Source organism: Marmota marmota, unplaced genomic scaffold, assembly GCF_001458135.2.
Source record: "Marmota marmota marmota unplaced genomic scaffold, marMar, whole genome shotgun sequence".
Taxonomy (NCBI): domain Eukaryota; kingdom Metazoa; phylum Chordata; class Mammalia; order Rodentia; family Sciuridae; genus Marmota; species Marmota marmota.
In genome coordinates this window covers 19,713,847-19,735,990 of record NW_025999900.1, presented here as the reverse complement: position 1 = coordinate 19,735,990, position 22,144 = coordinate 19,713,847, and the positions used below count along the sequence as shown (strand labels likewise).

Below are 22,144 nucleotides of genomic sequence, written 5' to 3'. Positions count from 1 at the left end.
AAATGTGCCTTCTAAGTAGAAATTTAAGTCTTGTACACTCTTTTATATTTAATGTAGTTTCAAACTTTAATATGTAGTTTCAATATGAGATATAAAGCAATCATTGTGAAGTTCCAATGTTTGTGTCCTTTATATATTTTAAAAAAGGGAAATTCCTTTAATCTAAAGGTGAACTTCATACTAGTAGTTTAAAAAATATATCAGTGTGGAAGCAATTGAAAAGGATTTTAAAGGATTGAGGAATGGCTGTACTTGTGACAGGAAATGATTAAAGGTAAGGGTGAGACAAGGGCACTCCAGGAGATGATTACTTGAGCTAAAAAAGAACTGTTGAAAATTGTGGGATATTTCCAAATAACAACTGGTCACACTGTTTGCTAGTGTTGTAAAATAAAAATCTGAAAAAGAAATGTAAGATTAGATTTGGAAGTCAGTGGAGCTACTTTGTAAAGGACTCAGAAAAATAAGACAAGGATTACTTATTTAATTTAGTAGGAATTAGGAAAATTCCACTGAAGACTTTTGATTTTAGATAATCTATTTAAGCATATTAATCTACCGCTGTCAGAATATGAATAAACAAGAAGGATTTAAAGTAAACTGACCTTTAAGAGGATATAATAATAATCTAAATGAGAGCAAATAGGTAAATCATCAGGAATAGTAAAAGGAGTTTAAAAAATAAATAAATAAACCAAACAACTCTGCCTAAAATAAAAACAAATGAACAAAGCCCTCAATAATTAGACAGAAAACCAGAAAAGTGAAATTGGGGTGTAAGACAATATTAAATTTTGAGATGCATATTACTAGGTGGCATGAGGTGTTTTATGGTTTAGCTGTGAGATGTCCCCAAAGCTCAAGTGTGATACTTGCAAGAATTTTCAGAGGTGCAATGATTATATTATGAAAGCTGTAACCTAATCAGTGGTTTAATGTACTTATATGAATGAACTTGGTGGTAACTGCAGGCAGGTAGGGTGTGGCTGGAGGAAACAGATTACTAGGGGCATACCTTTTGTATGTTTTGTATTTCGTCCCTAAAGAGCAGAGCTCTCTTTGCTTCATGACTGTCATGTCCTGAGCCACTTTCTTCTGACACAACTTCTACCATGTTGTTCTGCCTCACCTGGTACCCAAAGCCAAAGTAAATTTTTCCTCATGTAGGTTGTTCTTGTCAGGTCAACAAAGAAAAGCTAACTAATATACGTTGTAAAAGATAGACCCAGCCAAATAATCAGAAAGGTCATTTTTCTTTATGTCCATAGAAACTTTTTACAAAAAGAGAGATTGGAGGAAAAATGAAAGTCAAGTCAAGAATGATAAAGGACAGATTTTTTTTTCTTTAAGTTCAAGCAATACTTTTTCTCTCATCACAATTAATCAATTATTATTTATATTTCAAATATGCTCATTTAGGTTTTATTGAGAAACAGGTTAATATTCTGAATGATTTTAAAATACTATCTCAAAAATTGACTTCTATTTCTTTTTGTGTCATAATTGATAAATATTTGGGGAAGATAGGGGTTCTCAACTCTAAAAGAATCTAAATAGACTTTCATATTGTTTTAACATATTATTTAAAAGGATAAACAGATAATTGGTTAAAATGCCAGGATTCAATATGTATATTAATATTTAGTTTCCCAAAACAAATATATAAGAAAATACCATTTACAGTAAAACATAGTTAATGCTTATAACAACTAAAATCTCAATATTTAAAAGTACATTATCACTTGATAATTTCTTTTTTTATGAATGCATTAGACAACAATGAGTATTTATAATAAATGGTACTGGGAAAACTGTATGTACAAGAATGAAAGTAGACCCTCGTCTCACACCATAAAAATAAAAATCGACTCAAAATGTATTAAGGACTTCAACAAAAAACTGAAAGTATAAAATTACTAGAAGAAAACAAAAGGGAAAGTTCCATAACACTGGTCTGGGCATTTTTTTTTTTTTTTGGATATAGCTCTAATATACTAACAACAGAAGTAAAAATAGACAAATGGTATTGCATAAAATTGAAAAGCTTCTGCACAGAAAAGCAAACAATCAATATTGAAGAGGTGCCCCACAGATTAGAGGAAAACATTTGCAAACTATAGCTGATGAGAGGTTATTATCCAAAATATATGAGAAACTCCAACAATTCAATAGCCAGGAAACCAATAGCTCCATTAAAATTTGGACAAATGATCTGAATATTTTTCAAAAGAATACAAATAGCCAACAAATATGTGAAAATAAGCTCAAAATCACCAGTCATCAGAGAAATATATATTTAAAACAGAGTAAGGTATTGTTTGCATACCTTCACACAATGGCTATTATCAAAAAGACAAAGAGAACAAAGTTGAAGAATGTGGAGAAAAGGAAGCCTCGATTAGTGTTTGTGGGAACAGATTATCACAAAAATAAAAAACACTATGCCTCTAGGTTTGTGTCCTCTTAGAATATGAAACAAATTCTTAGCCAGGTTTGGTGGCACCTGCCTATAATTCAAGTGACTCTGAGGCTGAGGCAGGAGAATCACAAATTCGAGGTCAGTCTCAGCAATTTTGAGGCCCAACCAGCTTGATAAGACCTTGTCTCAAAATCAAAAAATAAAAAGTGCAAGGGAAGTAGCTCAGTGGAAAAATGCCCAAGTTCAATCCACAGTGAGAGAGAGAGAGAGAGAGAGTGGAGAGAGAGAGAGAGAAACACCCTTATGCTTTCTTCTAGTATTTTATAGTTTCTTTTTAGGTTTTACATTTTTTTGCTCTATTATTAACTTACTTTGGCTTAAGGATAAGATAGGAATGCATTTTTTAAAATATTGTCATTTATTTTCTCTAATAGAATTTATTAATGCATCTATATAATTACTTTGATATTTTATAATTCCCAAATATGTAAGTTCTGTATATTCTAATATTTTTCATGATTTATCACTGAACCATCTGTCTTTCATATCCTTCTAAAATGTTTTAATTAAGGGGTTTTTGCATATTTCAATATTTATTAGGATTTACTCTTTTCTATTGCTCTTATTTTTTAATCTTTCTGCTTTTATTAGTTTATATAATTCTTTTGTAAAATATCTTATTTATTGGGATTATGTTAAATATATACATTAACTTAGGGCAAAATAATGTATCTATAGCATCAGCCTACTAATAATACTAGATATCTTTCTATTTATTAAGTTCGATTCTTATGCCTTTTAAATTTTCACTTATAGGTTTTACAAATTTTCTATTATTTTTCCTAGGTATTTTTCATTTTGGTCTTATTGTGATTATATCCTATTTCTGATTAGCTGTCTGTGGCATTCTTTCCAGAAATGCCTGTATAGGTTTTGCACTCTCCTTAAGTTATTTGGCTTTCAAATTTGCTTCAAATACCAATGTGACCAAATAGAAATGCTCTGAAAAAATACATTTGAAGGCATTTAAAGTTATTCTTTTAACATTTACCCATTCTTTTCTCCTACTATCTTCAGAGAGAGATTTACATCATCTCATTTTCAAGCTGAATCTTCCTTACCCATTTCTGTGCTGAGAGTACTCATTATCCAATCCATCTAGGAACATGGGTGTACTGTTAACTAAATTGGTTTCTTGTGTCTTTCATTTTTCTTTTATTTTAGGTTCTTTGTCATGGATGTCAAACAAGTATATATATTTTTTTCATTCTCAAAACTGCTTTCCCTTGATTTGCCAAAATCAGTGATGTAAGGGTAAAAGAAATTAAAGTTAAAGTGTAAAAGTTAAAGTGTAAAAGACCGGGCATTGTAAAGTTTCTAAGCTGCAAGGCCTGAGTTAAAATGTAAAGGACCAGGTATTGTTAAGTTCCTATGCTACACACAAAACCTGAAATTCCTGTAGCTGTTAGGATAATTCACCAGAACTGCCCAGTAAATATTCCCCCTGACCGCCTGGTTGTTTAATAACCTAGGACTCTGTGCGACCTTGCACGTAGACATCGCAGGGCCTGAACCAATCAGTTTGAATGTGTACCCTGCTTTAGAACTGACCTATCACCCCCGCCAGACCTGTTCCCGCCAATGAATGTACTAATCATGTCTCAGAATTGTTGTTTAATTTTCCCGCGGTGTATGATGATTTGTTAAAGGAGACTGTGATGTATGTAAAGTCCCCGCCCTCCCCAAAAAGTGTACTTAAGCATTGCACAACCCCTGCTCTGGGCTCTTGGCTGCTCTCCTTTCTTGAGTGAGCACGGAGCCCCAGCGCGCTGGATTGGATCCTCAATAAACCCCTTTTGCTGTTGCATGAGCCGAGGTCTCTTGGTGGTCTCTTCCTCTGACGTTCGCCGGACCCTTACAGTGAAAAACTTTTCAAAGGCCAGGATTCATACAATTTTACTTTTCTACCATCTTATTACTCTTCAAAATTTTGTAACATGAAATATTTTCTATGACTTTAATGATATTGTGCTCTAAAATCATTAGATTCATTCTAATCTTTGATGGAAGATGTTGTAATCATTCCATATTCAACTCTTTTTAACGTTTGTACCTGATTACTCTCTCCCCCTTGAAAACCAATTTTTAAATGCAATTCTAGATTTTCTCCCATACTTTCCAACAGTTCAGGCTGTTAGATTAGAAATATTTCAGATTCCTCAGGCCTTTTCCCTTTGTATAGTCTTCCATTGATGGGATCTAGTAGTCCTCTGTTATCATTTCAACTGTTATCAATGTGACACTGTCATACAGTTTTCTCTATTAAATTTCAACATGAAACTGGGCACTATGGCACATGGCTGTAATCCCAGCTACTCAGGAGGTTGAAGAAGGAGAATTACAAATTCGAGACCCATCTTGGTAATTGATTGAACCCTTACTCAAAAAAAATTTTTTAAAGGGCTAAGGATGTAGCTAAGAGGAGAATCCTTTCCTAGCATGTGCAAGTCCCTGGGTTCAATTTCCTGCAGTACCAAAAAAAAAAAAAATAATAGTGTAAAGGGACTGCATTTCCAATAACAACTTTATTTGAATAACCCAATCCCCTCATATTGCCAATTTAAAGTCTTAATAAAAAACCTCATTATTTATCTCTTTGATATAGGATATTACTCTAGCTTATTTCTATTCTCTAAATGATATCCTCATTTGTTCTTGCTTTTACTTTTTTCCAAAACATTTTAGGACCATTACAATTCAAAAGATTAGTGGGAGAGACAGTTTAGAAATTCTGTGGTAGGATAAAAGCAAATTCGTGTTAGAAACCATGACTATGTGATTATTGGACTTCTCAGATGAAGTTTAGCAACTAGAAGAATGAAAAGGATTCACATTTAGCCACCATTGGAAAAGACTTGGTCTTCCTATTTACTCTTACATACTTCTGAGTTGTAGGCATGAGCGCCCCAAGGGGTTCTATAATTATCCAATTCCCTGTGTCTAAGCAGTTCCAGGGCAGAAAGAGGTTCAGGGTGTTAGATTAGAAATATTTATCATGATGCTATTATATATATCTGTGACCAGTTATAAATTTTTTTATCTCAATTATCTCATCTACTTAGGTTAATAATATCTATTTAAGAAATAATATCTATTTTGCTTGTGTTATTTTAATTTTTCAATAATAAATTATAAGTAATGTGTTTGTATCACATAAATGCTCTCTTAAAATTCCCTTGCCACCTTCAAGGCTATTCTAGAGATGAGGCAAGTGGTTATTGTTTTCTATTTTTGTCTGAAATAATCCATCGCAAATTTAGTTATCTATTGATCTCCAGTGAGGATGACAATTTTTTTTTTTTTTAGTTTACTTGATTCCATGCCCACTACAGTATCCTCTTACAATGAAGGGCTAGAGGGGAGAAGGAGATGTGGAATTTTGGGGCAAAGCTAATGCTGGTGTAGCCAGATCAGAGACAGCATGATCTCACTGATGTGCTTCTGCCGCCTGCTCTACTCTGAATTCCCAACTTGGTGAAATATAGATGTACTATTATTTATACTTTTCATTTATCTCAGGCTCTGCTGCTGTCCCCTGCATAAGGTTAGGTGTCAGCAAAATATTAAACTACGGGAAACAGAATAGCCTCTGAGAAACATGACTCAACACGCAAGGCGGGACAGCTCGAGGCCTCTCCACTGTGCACAGCATTTGTTCTTTCAAGGTTCCCCCTGTGCAGCTTCACATCCCTGGAAGCAACTGCCCATATGTTCACCTTTATTACCAACCTGCAGTTTCCAGGCATCTGCTAAATTACAATTTTGAGTGCTCAATGGTGATTTCATTTGCGTAGGAAAAGGAGACTCTTTGTCCCTCATTAAGTTAGAATGGCATTGCACCTCACCCTAGAGATGGCGTATAGGTTCATTGAAAGAATCGGGTAGAGCTAAAAGGATTAGAAGTTTCTGTGTGCCTTTAGGAGGTAAAGAATCAGGTTGTGTTCATGTGTGTTTATTGTTCTCTCTCAGTACAATAAACAGATTCCTTTCTCTGAGAAAAAGGGAGTTTCAATAATGTAGAATTAACTTTGCTCCTGTCTAGATCCCTTATGTTTTTTTAACCCCAAGGAATATATCACAGAGTGTGTAGGAGAATGCTGGCCACAGAGCTACAGATGCTTCCCAATCCCACACAAGCTGGTGGTTCATAGAGACTCCCCTTTCTGCACCTTTCTGCAGAGCTTCCAGCTTGTTCTGTCATAGCCCCTGGTTGGACAGCAGTGCTTGCAATACTCTTGGTCCTCCCTTCATTCCTTGGTTAACTTTTCTTGTCAGTGCAGTTGAGTTATCAAAATGGTATAAGTGTTATGTCAATACCATTTCAAATATAAAGCACTAGCCATGCAAAGGCTAAGGCAAATTGTTTTCCAACTAAATGCTGGCAGCCTGCTCTTATAGATTAAGACCCAGTCTCTCCACAAAGCACTGAAGCAGCAAATTTAAAAGGAGGCAAATAGAACATAGACTATTTGGCAACAGAGATAAAACAGTTCATTACCTGGTTAATGTTTGCATTTTTCTGGTTTAGAGCAAGCATAAAATTACAGATAACAAAGTGACACTTAATAGACACTGGACAGTTCGTGAGAAATGTAACTTTAAAGATATTTCTCTCCTATTTCTAAGAGAATTAAGGGGAAGGGGAAGTAGTTTTTTTCAGGTACAAATTGCAAAGGCAGAACACATAGAGGAAAGGACTAAAGCCTAACGCCGATTCTATAAATTTTTAATTATGGAAATCTGGCTAAATCACTTTCTTCCTTACAGAGACTTAATTTTCAAATTCATTATAAAGAAATTAAAACAAATGTCTTCTATCATGCATAAGTTGTGGCAAAAATGCAACCGCATTGCAGATGTGAAGTGCTTTGGAAACTTTAAATCATAACCAAATCTAAACTACTTTTTTTTTCACTTGAAAATGTATTACATTGAGTTTGCAGTCTCATAACCTGAGAGTCAAAAAGGCACAGAACATGTGGCTTTGACTGAGATAGTCATGATTCACAGAGATATTACATTTAATCTGACAGCCTCTCAGAACTGAGAGGCACTTTGGAAACTATCTAGTCCATCTATAGCTAGAGGCCCATACACCTCTCTGCCAAGGAATTTTTCTGCTGTATTTGAACACATCCTGTGACCGGGAGTTTACCATTTATTTATTGAAGTGCAATATCTGCTCTCTGAAGAGAACTGCATTGTGTTTTGCACAAAGCATGGGTCTTATAAGAAAAAGGTTCAAGCTTTTTGCTTTGCCATTGTTTTCTCAAACTGGACAAAGTGAGTCTCAGAGTAAACTGCTTCATTTATAAAAGTGTGGTGATAATATTACCCATATTGCGGGATTTTCATGAGTTTCAAAGTCCTTTAAAGATGCTAGTTATTATTCTGAAGGGAGAATTCATTTTATCTCCCTCACTATACTATTATATTCGTTTACTGAACATTGGCAGCAATAATAGAGTTTCAAAGGTGATATGTGTCACCCATATCTAAAGTACCTGTCATAAATGATAACCTTTAAAAAAATTCCATTAGTATTAAGAGAAAATGAGGGATTGCACATAAACTCTGAAAAACCTGCAATACAGCTCAATAGAAAAGCACAGAGCATTTTCTTTTCAATTTAATATAATAAATAAGAAATAAAAAGTGTTTGTGTGTGGATGGTGAAATAACTCATGAAATAGAGCATAGGCCAGGAATCTTACTAAAAGAGGTAAACCAAAGGTTTTTGTCCTGAATGGGTGCAGGCTGGAATGAGTTAATGTTATAACATAAGACAACTTATTACTGTCACTGGTCTTGGCTTTCTCCAGATTCTTTCTGCATGTGTCAGACTCCCCACTTTTATACTCCTTTTTTACCCTAGGAAAGGAACTTCTCTTGTTCCTTGTTAGGTGCTTCAACTAATCTAATAGTTACAAACAACAATGCTAATATCATTTGTTTGTGTTTGGGTCATTAACTTTTCAAACTCTTCATTCAGTTCCTTCATCTATAAATTAGTGACACCACCACAGCTTTGTTTGAGAATTAATGAGAAAATCTATGTGAAGCATTTAGGATATCATCCCACACATAGTGAGGTTCATTGATTCCCAAGTATAATTACAGTGTCACACTGAAGATAGCATTGCATTATCCTTTTAAAAGTTAGGTCATCAAATAGAAATATCTTGAGAACTAGAATGCCTAGGTTTGGAACTTAGACTTATAAATTATTATTTGTGTTGCATTAAGCATTATTTCAACTCTAATTTTCAATGTTCGTATAACAGGGAAAATAATAGTACCCACCTGATAAAATCATTGTGAGGATTAATGAGGAAAACCGTCTAAAATGGTTGAAACAGTGAACACTCAAGAGTAAATAAACATTAACTATTTGTTATCACTGTAAATACTTTAGGAAGAATTTCTTCTGGTGTTTTCAAAACAAAAATATGAATTTTATATTTTACCTGTTACTAAAACTCTTCAAAGATTTATGTCAAAATCGTAGGGGAAAATTGCATAAGCTTTAGGAGAGGAAGTTTCCCTAATGGTAGCTAGTTTTTTGTTCTTTTGAGCTCCTATTTTTGTTTCCAGAAGCAGAAACTCATGTTAGCATTCCTTTACCAACTATGAGCTTATAACAGAATGAAATAGGTCTTACTGTATCTCTGTGGGGAGGAGATAATAGTACTTAATTCCTAGTAGAGAAGCACATACCATTGCAATCCAATCAGTCATATTATCTATTGATCAAATGAATTAGAGAGTGGTTAACACACCATTACAAAGAGTGTTGGGGATTTTGATGCATTATTTTTGCTGAATTGGTTGGGCATTAGTGGGAATGGAACACAGAATCAAGAAAATTTCCTCTCAGGATCCCTTTGCTGTGTGTGCCAGAGGGCAGAGCAATGACTGGAGCCAGGGAGTTACTCAATGGTCCACTCCCCCAGCAGTAGGGCAGCAGTGGAGGACCACCAGGATCTCTCCCGACTCTGTCAGTAACAGGCAGCTGACCATGGTGCTGGGCGGAGGAATGGCAGGAATTATGAGAGCACCTGCCTTCAGTGTAGGCATTGGCATGAGTACACACACAGCTGACTATACCCCTGGTCTCAGTGGGAAAGTCTCCAGGCCTCTGGTTCTTGAAGGTACCCTTGTTCTCTTCCATGTTGTAACATGTTTCTATAGTGTAGGACACCTAGTAGGCTGAGGTCACCATCACCATGATGGGCCAAGTTGAGTTTTTGAAGCAGCTACCCACAAGCCAGTATAGTGGAATGTCTGGGATAACAGAGATGGGAACAGATAGGGGTGTCTGAGCAGCCCTGAATCAAATAGCAGCTTACCTCTCAAAACAGCTCCTGGCTACTGCACACTGTGTGTTTGTTTATTGGGTGATAACAGAAGGTTTTTTTTTTTTTTTTCCAAAGTGGGGACTACTGTTCAAATTTCAAATTGCCTATTTATATGGGCTGGAAGCCAATGAGGATGGTGAAACTTTCCAGTAGCATATATCACCTGCATCCATATTGATGGAGTTTGTTGGGACTCTTACGCTTACTTATGCAAAGGGGAGAATTTCTCCCAACCCCTGCCCAGCTATTTAAACAAGGTGGAAGATGTTGGGATTTTTTCTCTTAGTATGCTGCTGTCCCAGCTCTTTGAGGCTTATGATGTTTCAGTCTCATTTATTTCCTGTGTTCTCTCACTCTCTCACAATCACCTAAAAATGCACTGTACACCTTTTACTTTGGTTCTTTGTGAAGGAGAAGATGAAGCTGGGTATCTCTATCCAGCCATTTTGAATCTCCCATCGCATAGTGGATCTTTCAAATAGAAGGAATACCTAATCTCTGCATCCAAAAGCAGTTTTAAGGGGCTCACCTGGCCTTGTCTTTCTGGAATGTTTCAACTATTGCTCTTCTGTGGTGAAGCCCCTGGCCCTGGAACGGGAGTAAGTTTCCTGCTCTTTGTTCCGCATGTGGAGGCGAGTACCACTGAAGTATGAATCAGCCTTGTGGGCTTTCTGTCAGCCCTGTGGGCTTCCTGTCTATCTGCCCTCCTGAGAGCCTGGGACAGATTGTACTTGCTGATTAGTTGGCCCAGCTGGGCCTTGCATGACCGACCTGCAAAACCTGACCTAGTTTGCCTAAGGCTGCTCGAGACCGCTTCCTGTAAAGTGTGTGTGTGTGTGTGCTTAACCCTGAGGGTGGGAGGATATATAAAAGGGGGGTAGAAAAAATAAAAGTTGTCTCCTGGATGAAGAACCTTGGTGTCCTGTGTCCTTTAACCTCGCCGTCCCTCGCCGGACTCGGCTCCTTTGGCCGGACGCGGCACTCTTCGAGTTGTAGCTCAGGAAACAAATATGTAAGTTAGGTTGACCTAGACATAAAACACGACTTTAACACTAGAAGTCAGAAATTTTCTGATGGATCCACCACTATTGTTTCCAGAGAAGCTCTGGCTCAGGTTAGCCCAGGATTCTCTACTTTCCTCTTATCTCAGCTTCTGTCCTTTTTATTTTTCACGTATGAATATTACTTCACTTTTACAAATGTCTGCAAAATTTCCATCTTGAAGTAAAATTGAACTCACTTCTGCATACTTCCTTATCAGTATTCACTCATTAATTAACATAATACTCATCAGGGCATGTATGATAATAAAAGGAATAGTGGAGTAATTTGTTCTAACTGAGACTTCTACGATGACAGTAGATGTACAGTATGTGAAGACCCTATTTAATTCCCACCTTATGGGAAAAGACACATGTCCTAAATTATAATGCTTAAGAATCATGACTGTTCATCCAATTCTAAAACTTGAGTTTCTTTATTTCTAGTCTTTGAAGGAAAGATGACCAAGTATACTTAAGGAAAATCCTAGTAATAAGATTAAAAATACACACTAAAAATGCACACTGAGATTATTTTTATTATTTTTTCCAATAAATCCTATACCATTCTCAGTGTTTGAGTGTATAATATAAATGAACAAATATCATCAGACAATGACAAAATTAGCACCATCACATTCATTGCATAGATTGGAAGGTCTTAGAATAGGTCCCCAGATCTTCCCCTTTACCAAAGTACTACAGGTTATAAAATGAAAAGGTAATTATACATTGCTGATTAAATGACAGAGATTATATAACTGTCAAAGCTTGAAATATTCTGATGTGATTATTTGTAACCCATTACAATTTAATACTCCAGTTTGCTAATTATACAAGATAAATGAAATACAATGAATGATGATGGATTATTTTAAGCCTAATCTTGGAGAGATTTCAATTATAGTTGGTGTTCTAAATATTGTTTGTGTGGATCAAATTGATACTGTCTTAGCCATTGAAATGCAACTAGTGATCTCAATTTCTATTCCAATAAAACTTGAGCCTTGAAAGTAATTTGTATTCACCCAGTACACTTCACCATCATATCTTAGATTGCAATGATCACTTACTTCTGTGCCACATTTGGTGACCTTGACACTCCCACTATCCCCCAAAATCATGTTGCTTCAGTATTTTAATAATATACTGATTATGGAAACTGGAGAGCAAAAAAGTGACAGGAATAAAGCTGACTTGGTAAGACATATTTCAATAAAGTTTCTGCTGTTTATTTTAATGGTGTATATGAGTATTACCACTAAAGTGAGTAATCAGTTCTGTTTCTAAGAAAAATATTGGGTATATATCTTTGATATTTTGGATGCAATATATAAAAGCACTTTTCTTTCTCTCTTTTCTTAACCTCATGCCCTGAAATGCTACAAATTTGATTGGTTAAGAAAGTTCATTAGTAGATCCAGGCAGCAGTACCAACTATGCCAATTTATCACTAAGGCTCACTGGATCTTAGGGCAGTTGAGGCCCTGAGGATTGTGATGTTGTATGGAGTTTGTAACAAACACAATATGAAAAACACAGAAGACCCTAGGGTCTTAAAGTGATGTCTGTCTTTCTTGGATAAGTAAGTATTCTGTTCCTCAGAAATATTGCTTGGCTTTGCACCTGAAATAAACTAATGAATTATCCAAAGTAGAGCAGAGCAACTTGTGATCATCATGTCATGTCTCCTTAAACTCGATGACAACCAGCATCCTTACTGCAGGGCAGAGATGAGGTCAAGCTGTTCCTGTTAGCAGGACCATCCAAATATCTCTCTGCTACACTAGAGTCTCTCCTTCAGTGCATAGCTGAGGTTTCATGGGACATGTCTGTGACTGCTTGACTAAAGTGGAGAAAGAAACTGACTCAGAATCACAGATGCCTTTGTGCAATATACTGGCACTTGCCAGTAGAAGAAAAAAAAACTGTACCGAGAGCAGACCTCTGAATATTACATCTCACTGTTCATCTTGGCTGGCTTTTTAGGAGACTGACTTCAGGATTACGTGCATAAGTCAGCTGAACCTGTGTGAACAATCCTAAATTCAATTGGAATATAATAAGAGTTATTCTTATTGATTCTAGAAATACAAAAAAGCAGTATTTCATGACATTCAAAGGTCTTTGCCTTTTGGTTGAAAATAAACCTTTGGATCCCATTATCTCTTCAAGGACCATTAATAATAAATGCATAAATATGGTCATACATTTTAAGAACAAGAGATAAAAAAATTCCACTCCACCGATCAACCTAGGTGGAAGTTACATGCTTCTGTGATTAGATAATCACCTTTCAACTGTTGTGGATGAAAATATAATAGTTATTTTAAAAACGGCTCATTGATAATCCTCAGTATGCTTGTCTGGGACTTCAAGTCTCACACTCAACTGAAACTGCATATTAAATAACTTCAATTAACTGGGATGAGGCATATGTTCTTTCTGGATGGGCAAACTCATGTAAGTGAGAAGTGTTATGAAACACTTAAAGGTGTTTCCTTAATGTTATAAAATAGAGCCAAACTTCCTTAAAAATGTTTAAAATATATTTCATTTGTGAACAGAAGACAAATGATTTTGTGGCTAAAGTTAATAGCCTGAAGAATTCCTTTAAACATTTTAACTTCAATAAACACTAATTGCTTGTGAACAACCGTCTAAAATATTTGAAAAGAAAATTAACCTGGGGGGTTGATTTTGGGACATGTAAAACTTCTGTGAAAATAAAATCTCAGTGTTCAAAAATGATTTTTTATTAGTACGTAGCCATAACAGTTCATGCTAATAACTCTTTCTGCACCTCCTAGGCTACATTGAGTAGATGTAACAGATACTATATGGCCTACAAAACCTAAAATAAGTTTAGAGAGGAAGTTTGCTGACCCTTGACCTACTGGACAGGATGTTCTGAGAATTTCAGTGGATATTGTGTATTCCTTATAGGAATAAAAAATTAATCTGGGTTTGGGTTCCCTCCAGCACCCCAGTCTTTGGACTTGTGGTCCATCATATTGCAGTGGGCATGCTGCCAAAGTCCTGTGCTAAGTGGCAGTAGCAGCAGTGCCTTCAGCTCTGGGTCAAGATGAATGGCCTCTCAATTTTTCTGAGCCTTTCCAGAGGTATCCTGCTTTCCCAGCATTTCTGTAAGCCAACTGTTAGTCTGTTTACTTTTGCTAAAACCCAAAATATCACCAACTAGTAAGTTTTAACAGAAAGAACTTTATTTTGACTTGTTATCCTGGAGATCCAAGGTTGAGAGTCTGTATCTAGTGATAGCTTCTTTCTGGTCAAGTCCAGAGATGCTGTAGGACATTACATGGCAAGACACAGGAGCATGTATTGTGTAATTGTGTTTAGTGTGTGTGTGTGTGTGTGTGTATGTGTATACATACTCTGATCTCTCTCCCTCTTCTAATATATCTACCAGTATTCAATCATAAGGTTTCTACCTGATAACTTTATCTATTCCTAATCTCCTCTGATAAGCTTTACCTCTAGATACTATAATTGAATTAAGTTTCTACCTTCTTAGTACCTCACAATGGATGTTAAATTTCAACCCATGAACCCAAAGGATATGCATATAAACTATATCCAAAACATAGGCTATCCAGTATTCTTTTAATTACTCCCTTTACACATTAAATCAATGAAAGTTCTTACTTGCAAAATTTTGGTACCAAACACACAAATAAGCAAACAAAATAGGACCAAGGCAATAAAATGATGATAAACTACTTAAGTAAATTAAGTGTATATATTCCAATATCCTCCATCATATGAAGAAGCCAACATCCAAGGACCCCATGCTTATCAGGTATCATGAACACATAAAACAGGGAGAGCTGCCAGGTGTGGAGAATATGAAGCATAAAAAAAAATTTGTCAAAATAAAGTAATAAACTTGAACAACTTGTAAATAAAGGGAACATCATCAGCAGCAGGGTGACAATGATTTTATGAACATCCACTATTATTTTTATTTTCCATTAAATGAAACATTATTCTAAATAGATACTGAATAAGAAGAAGTCAGGAGAGTGTCAGCGGGTAGTTCAGTCTCAGTTCAAATGATGGGAGACCAGGAAGAGATCAGCCAGAAGTGGATGCCAGGTGTGGTGGTGCATGCCTGAAATCCCAGCAGCTCAGGAGGCTGAGGCAGTAGGATCCTGAATTCAATGTCAGCTTCAGCAAAAGTGAGGCACTAAGCAACTCAGTGAAACTGTCTCTAAATAAAATACAAAATAGGGCTGGGGATATGGCTTAGTGACCAAGTTCCTCTGAGTTCAATCTCTGGTACCCCCTACCACCCTGCCCTGCCCTCCAAAAAAAAGTGGAGGCAGGAGAGACTGCTGCTCTCCAAATATTCTCCTGACTCAGGCAAGTCACTTGTACACCCAGAGTCTCACTTTCTTCATCCTCAACTGTAGGAAAAATGAGACCTCCTCTTAAAGCTAGTAATGAGAGCTTGTTAGAAGTACTAATGTTTGTTAATACTCAAATATTTTGGAGTTGATTTTTCCAGTGAAATTTACTACCCAGCTAAATGTATCTATCAATAAGTTTTTGTGGGACATAAAATGAAAGTATATTTTAGTTGGTGGCAGAATGCCAACATAAAAAACAAACAAACAAACAAACAAAAAAACGTGCCCCATAAATAATAGATGAAAAAAAGGAGGCATACTGATTTGGATAAGGTTACCAAAAATGAAGACAAGAGCAAAATTCTAATTTCCCTTGGTAGTCCATGGGACCAGAATGGAATGTTGAAACTGGGCATGTTTCCTCTGGATATGTGAGGCTGACAGTAGACATTGTGCAAATAATTCTTTTTAGACCAAGCATTAGCTCAGACTACTATATCCACTGTTCTCCAGTAGTGAGGAATCACACAGTCCTGTGAACAAACCCAGGTGTTATGCAAGACTCCCAATCCCAGGCCCAGAACAAAGTCTTTTAATAGCATTTCCCAGCCTAAACCCTGCAGGTAGTAAGGCCTCTAACCCTCATTGGTCCATCTACCTGATGAGGCTACCTGAGATGTCAAGACTAATTTTTCAATGACTTATGAATTATCAAGTCAACTTTTCAGGAGACACATATTATTCATTTTGGCTTATTGCTTGTTTAATCTTGTTCAGTGAAAAAAAGTTTAGGAACATTGTAAAATTAAATTTTGCAGTCAACAATTGTCTAGGAGCACAGGGAAGGATTTATGTCTCTTCCTTAGCTTCTGTAATGAGTAGTTGAACATTTTTTTTCTCTATTTCTTAGTTCAAAATCATTAAAGAGTTAAGGATTTTTAAAAAATCATACACAGTTACGAGTGAATGTTTCAATTTTTTTGAGAGTTTAAAGTAACAATATTCTGAATATTTTGGTTTCATGCTTATGTACCTGTGATGAAGCATTTGATTAACCTAATTTAGCCAGCTTATAAACTTAGAAACATGTGTTTTCATTTCTCAGAAGTCTTTAAAAATTGTAGTGAATGAAAATAACATACTTTTAAGAGATCTCTTAATTCTTTTCTGGTCACAGGCACTTCAAGTTGCTTAAATCTGGGTTTGTCTCTTTATAACTTCCTACTGTTCCTGTGAGAATTCAGGAGTACCTAGGGCTGCTTTCAGGAAACTGTCTCTACTTCAGAATGCTGCATCAGTTGGACCTACTGACGGATATCACATGTAAGGAAGGATGCTCAAACTAATCCTTGTAAATTAAATTAAGTGCTCTTTATGCCCTTAAAGGCATGTTTAATAGAAAAGATGTATGACATTAATTTTATAAAAATCAGAGATACTGGGCTGGGTTTGTAGCTCAGTGGAAGAGCACTTGCCTAGCATGTGTGAGGCACTAGGTTTGATTCTCAGTACCACATACAAATAAAAAAAAATCAGAGATACTGTGTTTATTACATATATAGATGGCATAAATTTGGAGAAATGTAGTTTATTCCATTACTTTCTAATCTAATTGGATTTTGACAAGCCAAACTTAGATTTTTAATTATTAAAAGCAGCAATGTTACTGAAAACGTATTAATCTCTAATGCCCAGTAGGCTAATTTTTAATCTCTTAAGTAAGTAGTGTATTTTAAACCACTATTTAAAATTTTTCTTTTGAAAAACAAATTCTCTTGATGATCCGTAAGAAAACATTAAATTAATTATTTATTATAGACAATAAAGGGCCAATGTCAGTAGCAGTGATGAGTTCCCTAAGTTGGAAAAATAGGATTAAGTCATGCCAACAATAGAGTGAAAGGACTCAAATTATCCAAGGAATAAAATACTCAAGGAAACAAAGACATGTGTAAAATAGTTAATTTTTTCTTCTACTAATTTGAGAAGTGAGAAACTCATGCTAGAGTTTATGTTCTACTCAAATGTAGAACATAAATTGTTCTATGTTTCTGATTAATACTTGATGTATACATATAACTGAAGAAGGTAGGAATGCAAGACCTCCTGAAAGTTTTCCTTCTTGACAAGCAAAGAAGCACACCATCAAAAAACCATTTACCAATTTTCATCTAACAAGTGAAAGAGTTACAAAAAGTTACAAAAAAAATGGAAATCAGGTCATAAAGAAGAGGGTTTTGAAAGGGCTAATCTGTAGCTTTCTTGTGTCCTCCTACTGGGCAGGGGAGTGAGAAATGCTGATGAAGAGTTGGAAACCCATCTTGGTTTCTTTAAATGAAGCAGCATCAGATGAGAATATCTTTCTATGGATATTCCTGAAGCAATTCCGAGTGATCTGCAGATCCATTCACTTCCCAAGCATTGAATCAATAGTGTCCAGAAATAACTGCACTGTTGTTCAAGAGAATATAGTGTCTATTATAATTACTAATATATTTCTTACTCACATGAGACCCAAGACCAGAATAGGAAAAGACTAAAAGGAATGATTTTGGTGAGGGGAAAGGAGCAGATCTAGGGGACCGTGGATTACTAAATGCCATTCTTCTCAGCATTGATGTCTACTTGTCTTTTATGAATTTCAACCTAAAGCTAAAAGAGAAAGATAAAAACATTTTAAGTCAGTTTATTTTTTATTTGTTATTTTCAGATGATCATGATAGTAGAGTGCATTTGACATATTATACATACATGGTGTACAACTTATTCTAATTAAGATCCCATTCTTGTGGTTGTACATAGTGTGGAGTTTCACATTTCTTCTTCTAGTCATCTATCAGAAATTCTTTCTAGTTGTACCCTAAAAAGCATGATTTAAAAAATAGAACAGAATGATTGAAACACAGTGATTGACAAATAGGGACAGATTGAGCTGTTAGGTAAGGAGAAGGAAAAGAGACTGAGGGGTCCATGGGAGAAGGAGTCAAAAGAAGGATACAGAGAGGGATGAGACCCTCCAGACACCTGGGTGAGGATTACTGTGCCCATGCCCATGAAGATCAGGGTAGGATCACATGAATTCATAGAGGATTCAATCCAGAGTTCACACCCAAGAGTTTCTTCTAGGGTAAGTCTGGAGGGGTAAAATTTTCCAGTGGCACTGTATAAGATTGATTGGTTCTGGATAATTGTTTTTGGTGAAGAGAGTCCTAAAAGAACTATATTGCAAAATTCTCAGGTCCTTCTTGAGATTCAGTATTATAACAAAAACAAAACAGAGGGGGAGGGAAAGATCACCATGCCAAATGTCTGTGAAGCCCTGGGCTTCTGTTTCTCTTGATAGCTTCTAAATGGTGCTGCTCACATGCAGAGGCTCTTCTTTACCCACAGGACTTTGTAGTCTATTAACCATGAGCACATGGTTCTTTATTCCTTAGATGACAGCCAGGGGAAGAAGCTCAAATCTTGAAAACAAGCTTAATGTGGGAAAAAAATTTTCCAAACCACTGGGCATCACTGACATAAACATTTTTATTATGTATCACTCATTAATAAAATAAAGGTAAAAATATAGATATTTTCAAGGAAAGTTGCTTTAATTGGAATTAGGATTATTCTTACCAGAAAAACAATATAAAAATTGTTAAAGATTCTTAAAATAGTCAAAATAGCTATGATAGCATGACAGATTTCTTTCTACCTTTTGGATAATAGAATTTCAGTATTAAATAGATGGTTGAGCTTGGGGAAAAATGTAATAAAAAAACTTCTTGATTATTTTACAAAATTAATATAATGCTTATTAAAGTATGATAAAAAAGGACTGGGGATATGGCTCAGTTGGTAGAGTGCTTGCCTTGCATGCACAAGGCCCTGGGTTTGATCCCCAGCACCACACACACACAAAAAAAAAAAAAAAAGAAAAAGATTTTGGGACTGGGGATATAGCTCAGCTGGTAGAGTGCTTGCCTTCTAAGCATGAGGCCCTGGATTTAATTCCCAGTACCACAAAACAAAACAAAACAAAAAAACAAACAAAAAGTATGATTAAAAAAACACAAAAAGTAACAATCAAAAGTGTCAATGATGAATAGTAGCTGTAAAAAAAAAAACTTTAGCATATCTATAGTAAGTCAAACTCAGCAGAATATTAAAACAACTACACTAAATCCATGTATTTCTTATTCCGACACTGTACAAATGAAATGTCATAAGCAGTAGAAACCATTACAGACAGTCCTCTGGGTATACAGCAGCATATGTGAATGCACATGTAAGACATACAAACAGCTGCTTTTCTGTTACAAATCACAGAAGTCACACAATAAAATTTACTATTTCCCTGTACTTAAAGGAAGAAGCTTAAATGGAAGAATACCTTCTTTGTACTTTTTTTTTCTTCTTCTACAGAAATGTTTCTGGAAAGCTGTAATAAAGAAAATTCGCTTGTAAGGGGAACAATAATGGTCAAATTAAGATTTTGGAGTTATCTAAGATTATTTGTGCTTTAGAAAATATCTGTTGAGGGGTTGGGGCTGTAGCTCTGTGGTAGAGCACTTGCCTAGCATGTGCAAGGCCCTAGGTTTGATTACCAGCACACACACACACAACACACACACACAGACACACACACAGACACACACACACCAAAATATCTGTTGAATTTCTATTCTGAAAGATTGGAAATGATCATGTAATATAGACATTAATAGTACACTAGTTAATATTCCTATCAATTTTATAGATTAGTTAATTTTCACTGAATAACATGAGAATCTATAGAACATTCAAAGTGAAAAGCATGAAGTATTACAAATAGTTTCAAAGCAAATTATATAATATTTACACTGGATAAAAATCTAAGTAAAATAGTATTCTCAATTTGACAGTATTTTTGGATATCTAGTAATTATTTTTCTTGTGTTTTATAAATTACCTCATTTTATTTCTACAGGGCATATGTCTAATATTTCTAATGTTAAAATAAGTTTTTAGGGTAGTATTCCAAGGGTATATATGTACATACGTATGTACATATTGCCTCACCCCTCCATTTATTGGTTACCTTTGTCATTGACCATCAAATGTAAGTAGTAAGGAGGAGAACAAAATACTCTGTTCATGAATGCCACTTTCTGTTCCCAAAAATCTAGCAAAGTTAAGAAAATAATGAGAGCCAGCGTTGATCTGAAAGACCAGATAAACATTATCTTTGCTTCTGCAGCCTCTCTGAGTGGGAATAGGCACAGAATTGAGGGCACTGTGGAAAGGGTATATGTCACTTCTCCAAATGCCACTGGTCAAAACACTATGAGTCAAAGGAGGCTCTGCTTTGCAGAATACCATGAGAAACAGAGATGCTGTCAGCCTGTCACCACTGAATTCTTCTTGAAGTAGCTATTGCTGTATGTCTTGTAAGCTTTCCCCGATAAACCATACACCTCCCATATTGTCTCTGGCAGTTCTTTGGCTTGTCTGGAACCTACCCCATTGTCCTGGCAAAACTGGGCTGGAAATTTTCAAATAGGAGGCAGAAAGAATGAAAGCCTAAAATTGTAATAAATGAAGAAAAATCAGTCACTCAATGTTAGTCAGATGAGGAAGTGCCTTGATCATTTTTGTAGTTTGTACTGAGATCCAATTGTTGTCTGTTGAAGCACAATTATATACAGGTTTTGTTTTGTCTTCTTTGTTATGGATAGAGAGTGACTTCAAATTATTCTGATGTCTCTGAAATCATTTGCATACGACCACAAGGCTGAGCTGTTAACACTCGTGGTCAAGGCTGCTTTTTCTTTTTCCCAATTTTTAGTGTAAGTGGAGGTGTTCTTAAATGTGGGGACTGCATTACAATTTCAGCTTCACCTAAGAAGTTATTAGAAATGTAAAATCTCAAGCACCCCTGTATCCCAGACTTACCCAATAAGAAATTCTGGACATGGGGACACAGCATCTATGTTTTAATAAGCTCTTTGGTCCAAGAAGTATGACCATGACTTTTTCTTTTCCTCTTCTGGCATTCATCCACAATATTGTTGCTTCCCTTTGGTGAATTTTATAATATTAGTTAAGACTAAAAATGCCTATAACATATAATTTAGCAATTCTATTTTGAAATATATACCAGAGGTACTATATTACATGTGCACAATGTAATGTATTTAAGATACCCTAACTATCTTGTCTGTAAGTTGAGATTTCCTCTCTGAGTGTCCAATTTTCCTTTAAAAATTGGACTTTAATTTTTCCTTAAAGAATCCTCCTCACCAAAAAGCATCTCTTAGGAGAACTTAATCTTCTGCCATAAGAAATAGTCTCACCCTCTCTATCTCTACACATTCAGCCACACAATGTTTGTTGGCCTAATATGTAAAGGCAAAGCAGAGTTGAGTGCAGACATTGCTTCAGGTTACATGGGGGTGAGGGAGAGTGTGTGTGGGGGCAGAATTTTCCATGATGGACATTACTACTTTGTGTTCTATAAACTTTAGTTTTTCTCTGCCAATGTCTGTAAAAATGTATTCACTCATCCTTCATTGAGTTTTTGGTCCCTTCTGGAAAAATTATTGGGAAAAGCATACATAAAAATTTGCATAAACATAAGCAATTAACCTTCTTGGTGATATTACAGTCAAAATTTACGTTAAGGAAATAATCATTTTTCCACCAAAAATAACAACACTTTTTCTTCAACATTATGGCTCTTAGGGACCTGTTTTACTGAAATAATATAGATCTTCTTGCCTCTGCACTTCTCTGGCATGCATTTAATGTAGGTTGCATCATTGGTGATGACACTGAAGCAAGCTTCTTAGATGCTAGCCTCCAGTGACATTCCCCCTGTTGCTACTCTGCTGAGTTGGTAGTAACTACACATGTGAGCACAAAGAATCCAGA

The 22,144-nt window shown here is 35.7% G+C and overlaps 1 long non-coding RNA gene across 1 annotated transcript; it reads left to right on the top strand.

The window, feature by feature from the left end:
- The first annotated feature begins 10,466 nt into the window (after window positions 1-10,466).
- On the top strand, window positions 10,467-21,685 carry LOC125615164. Its single transcript, XR_007345712.1, has 3 exons — window positions 10,467-10,663; window positions 12,281-12,283; window positions 21,672-21,685. It is a non-coding gene; the product is annotated as an uncharacterized LOC125615164 (long non-coding RNA).
- Window positions 21,686-22,144: the final 459 nt, after the last annotated feature.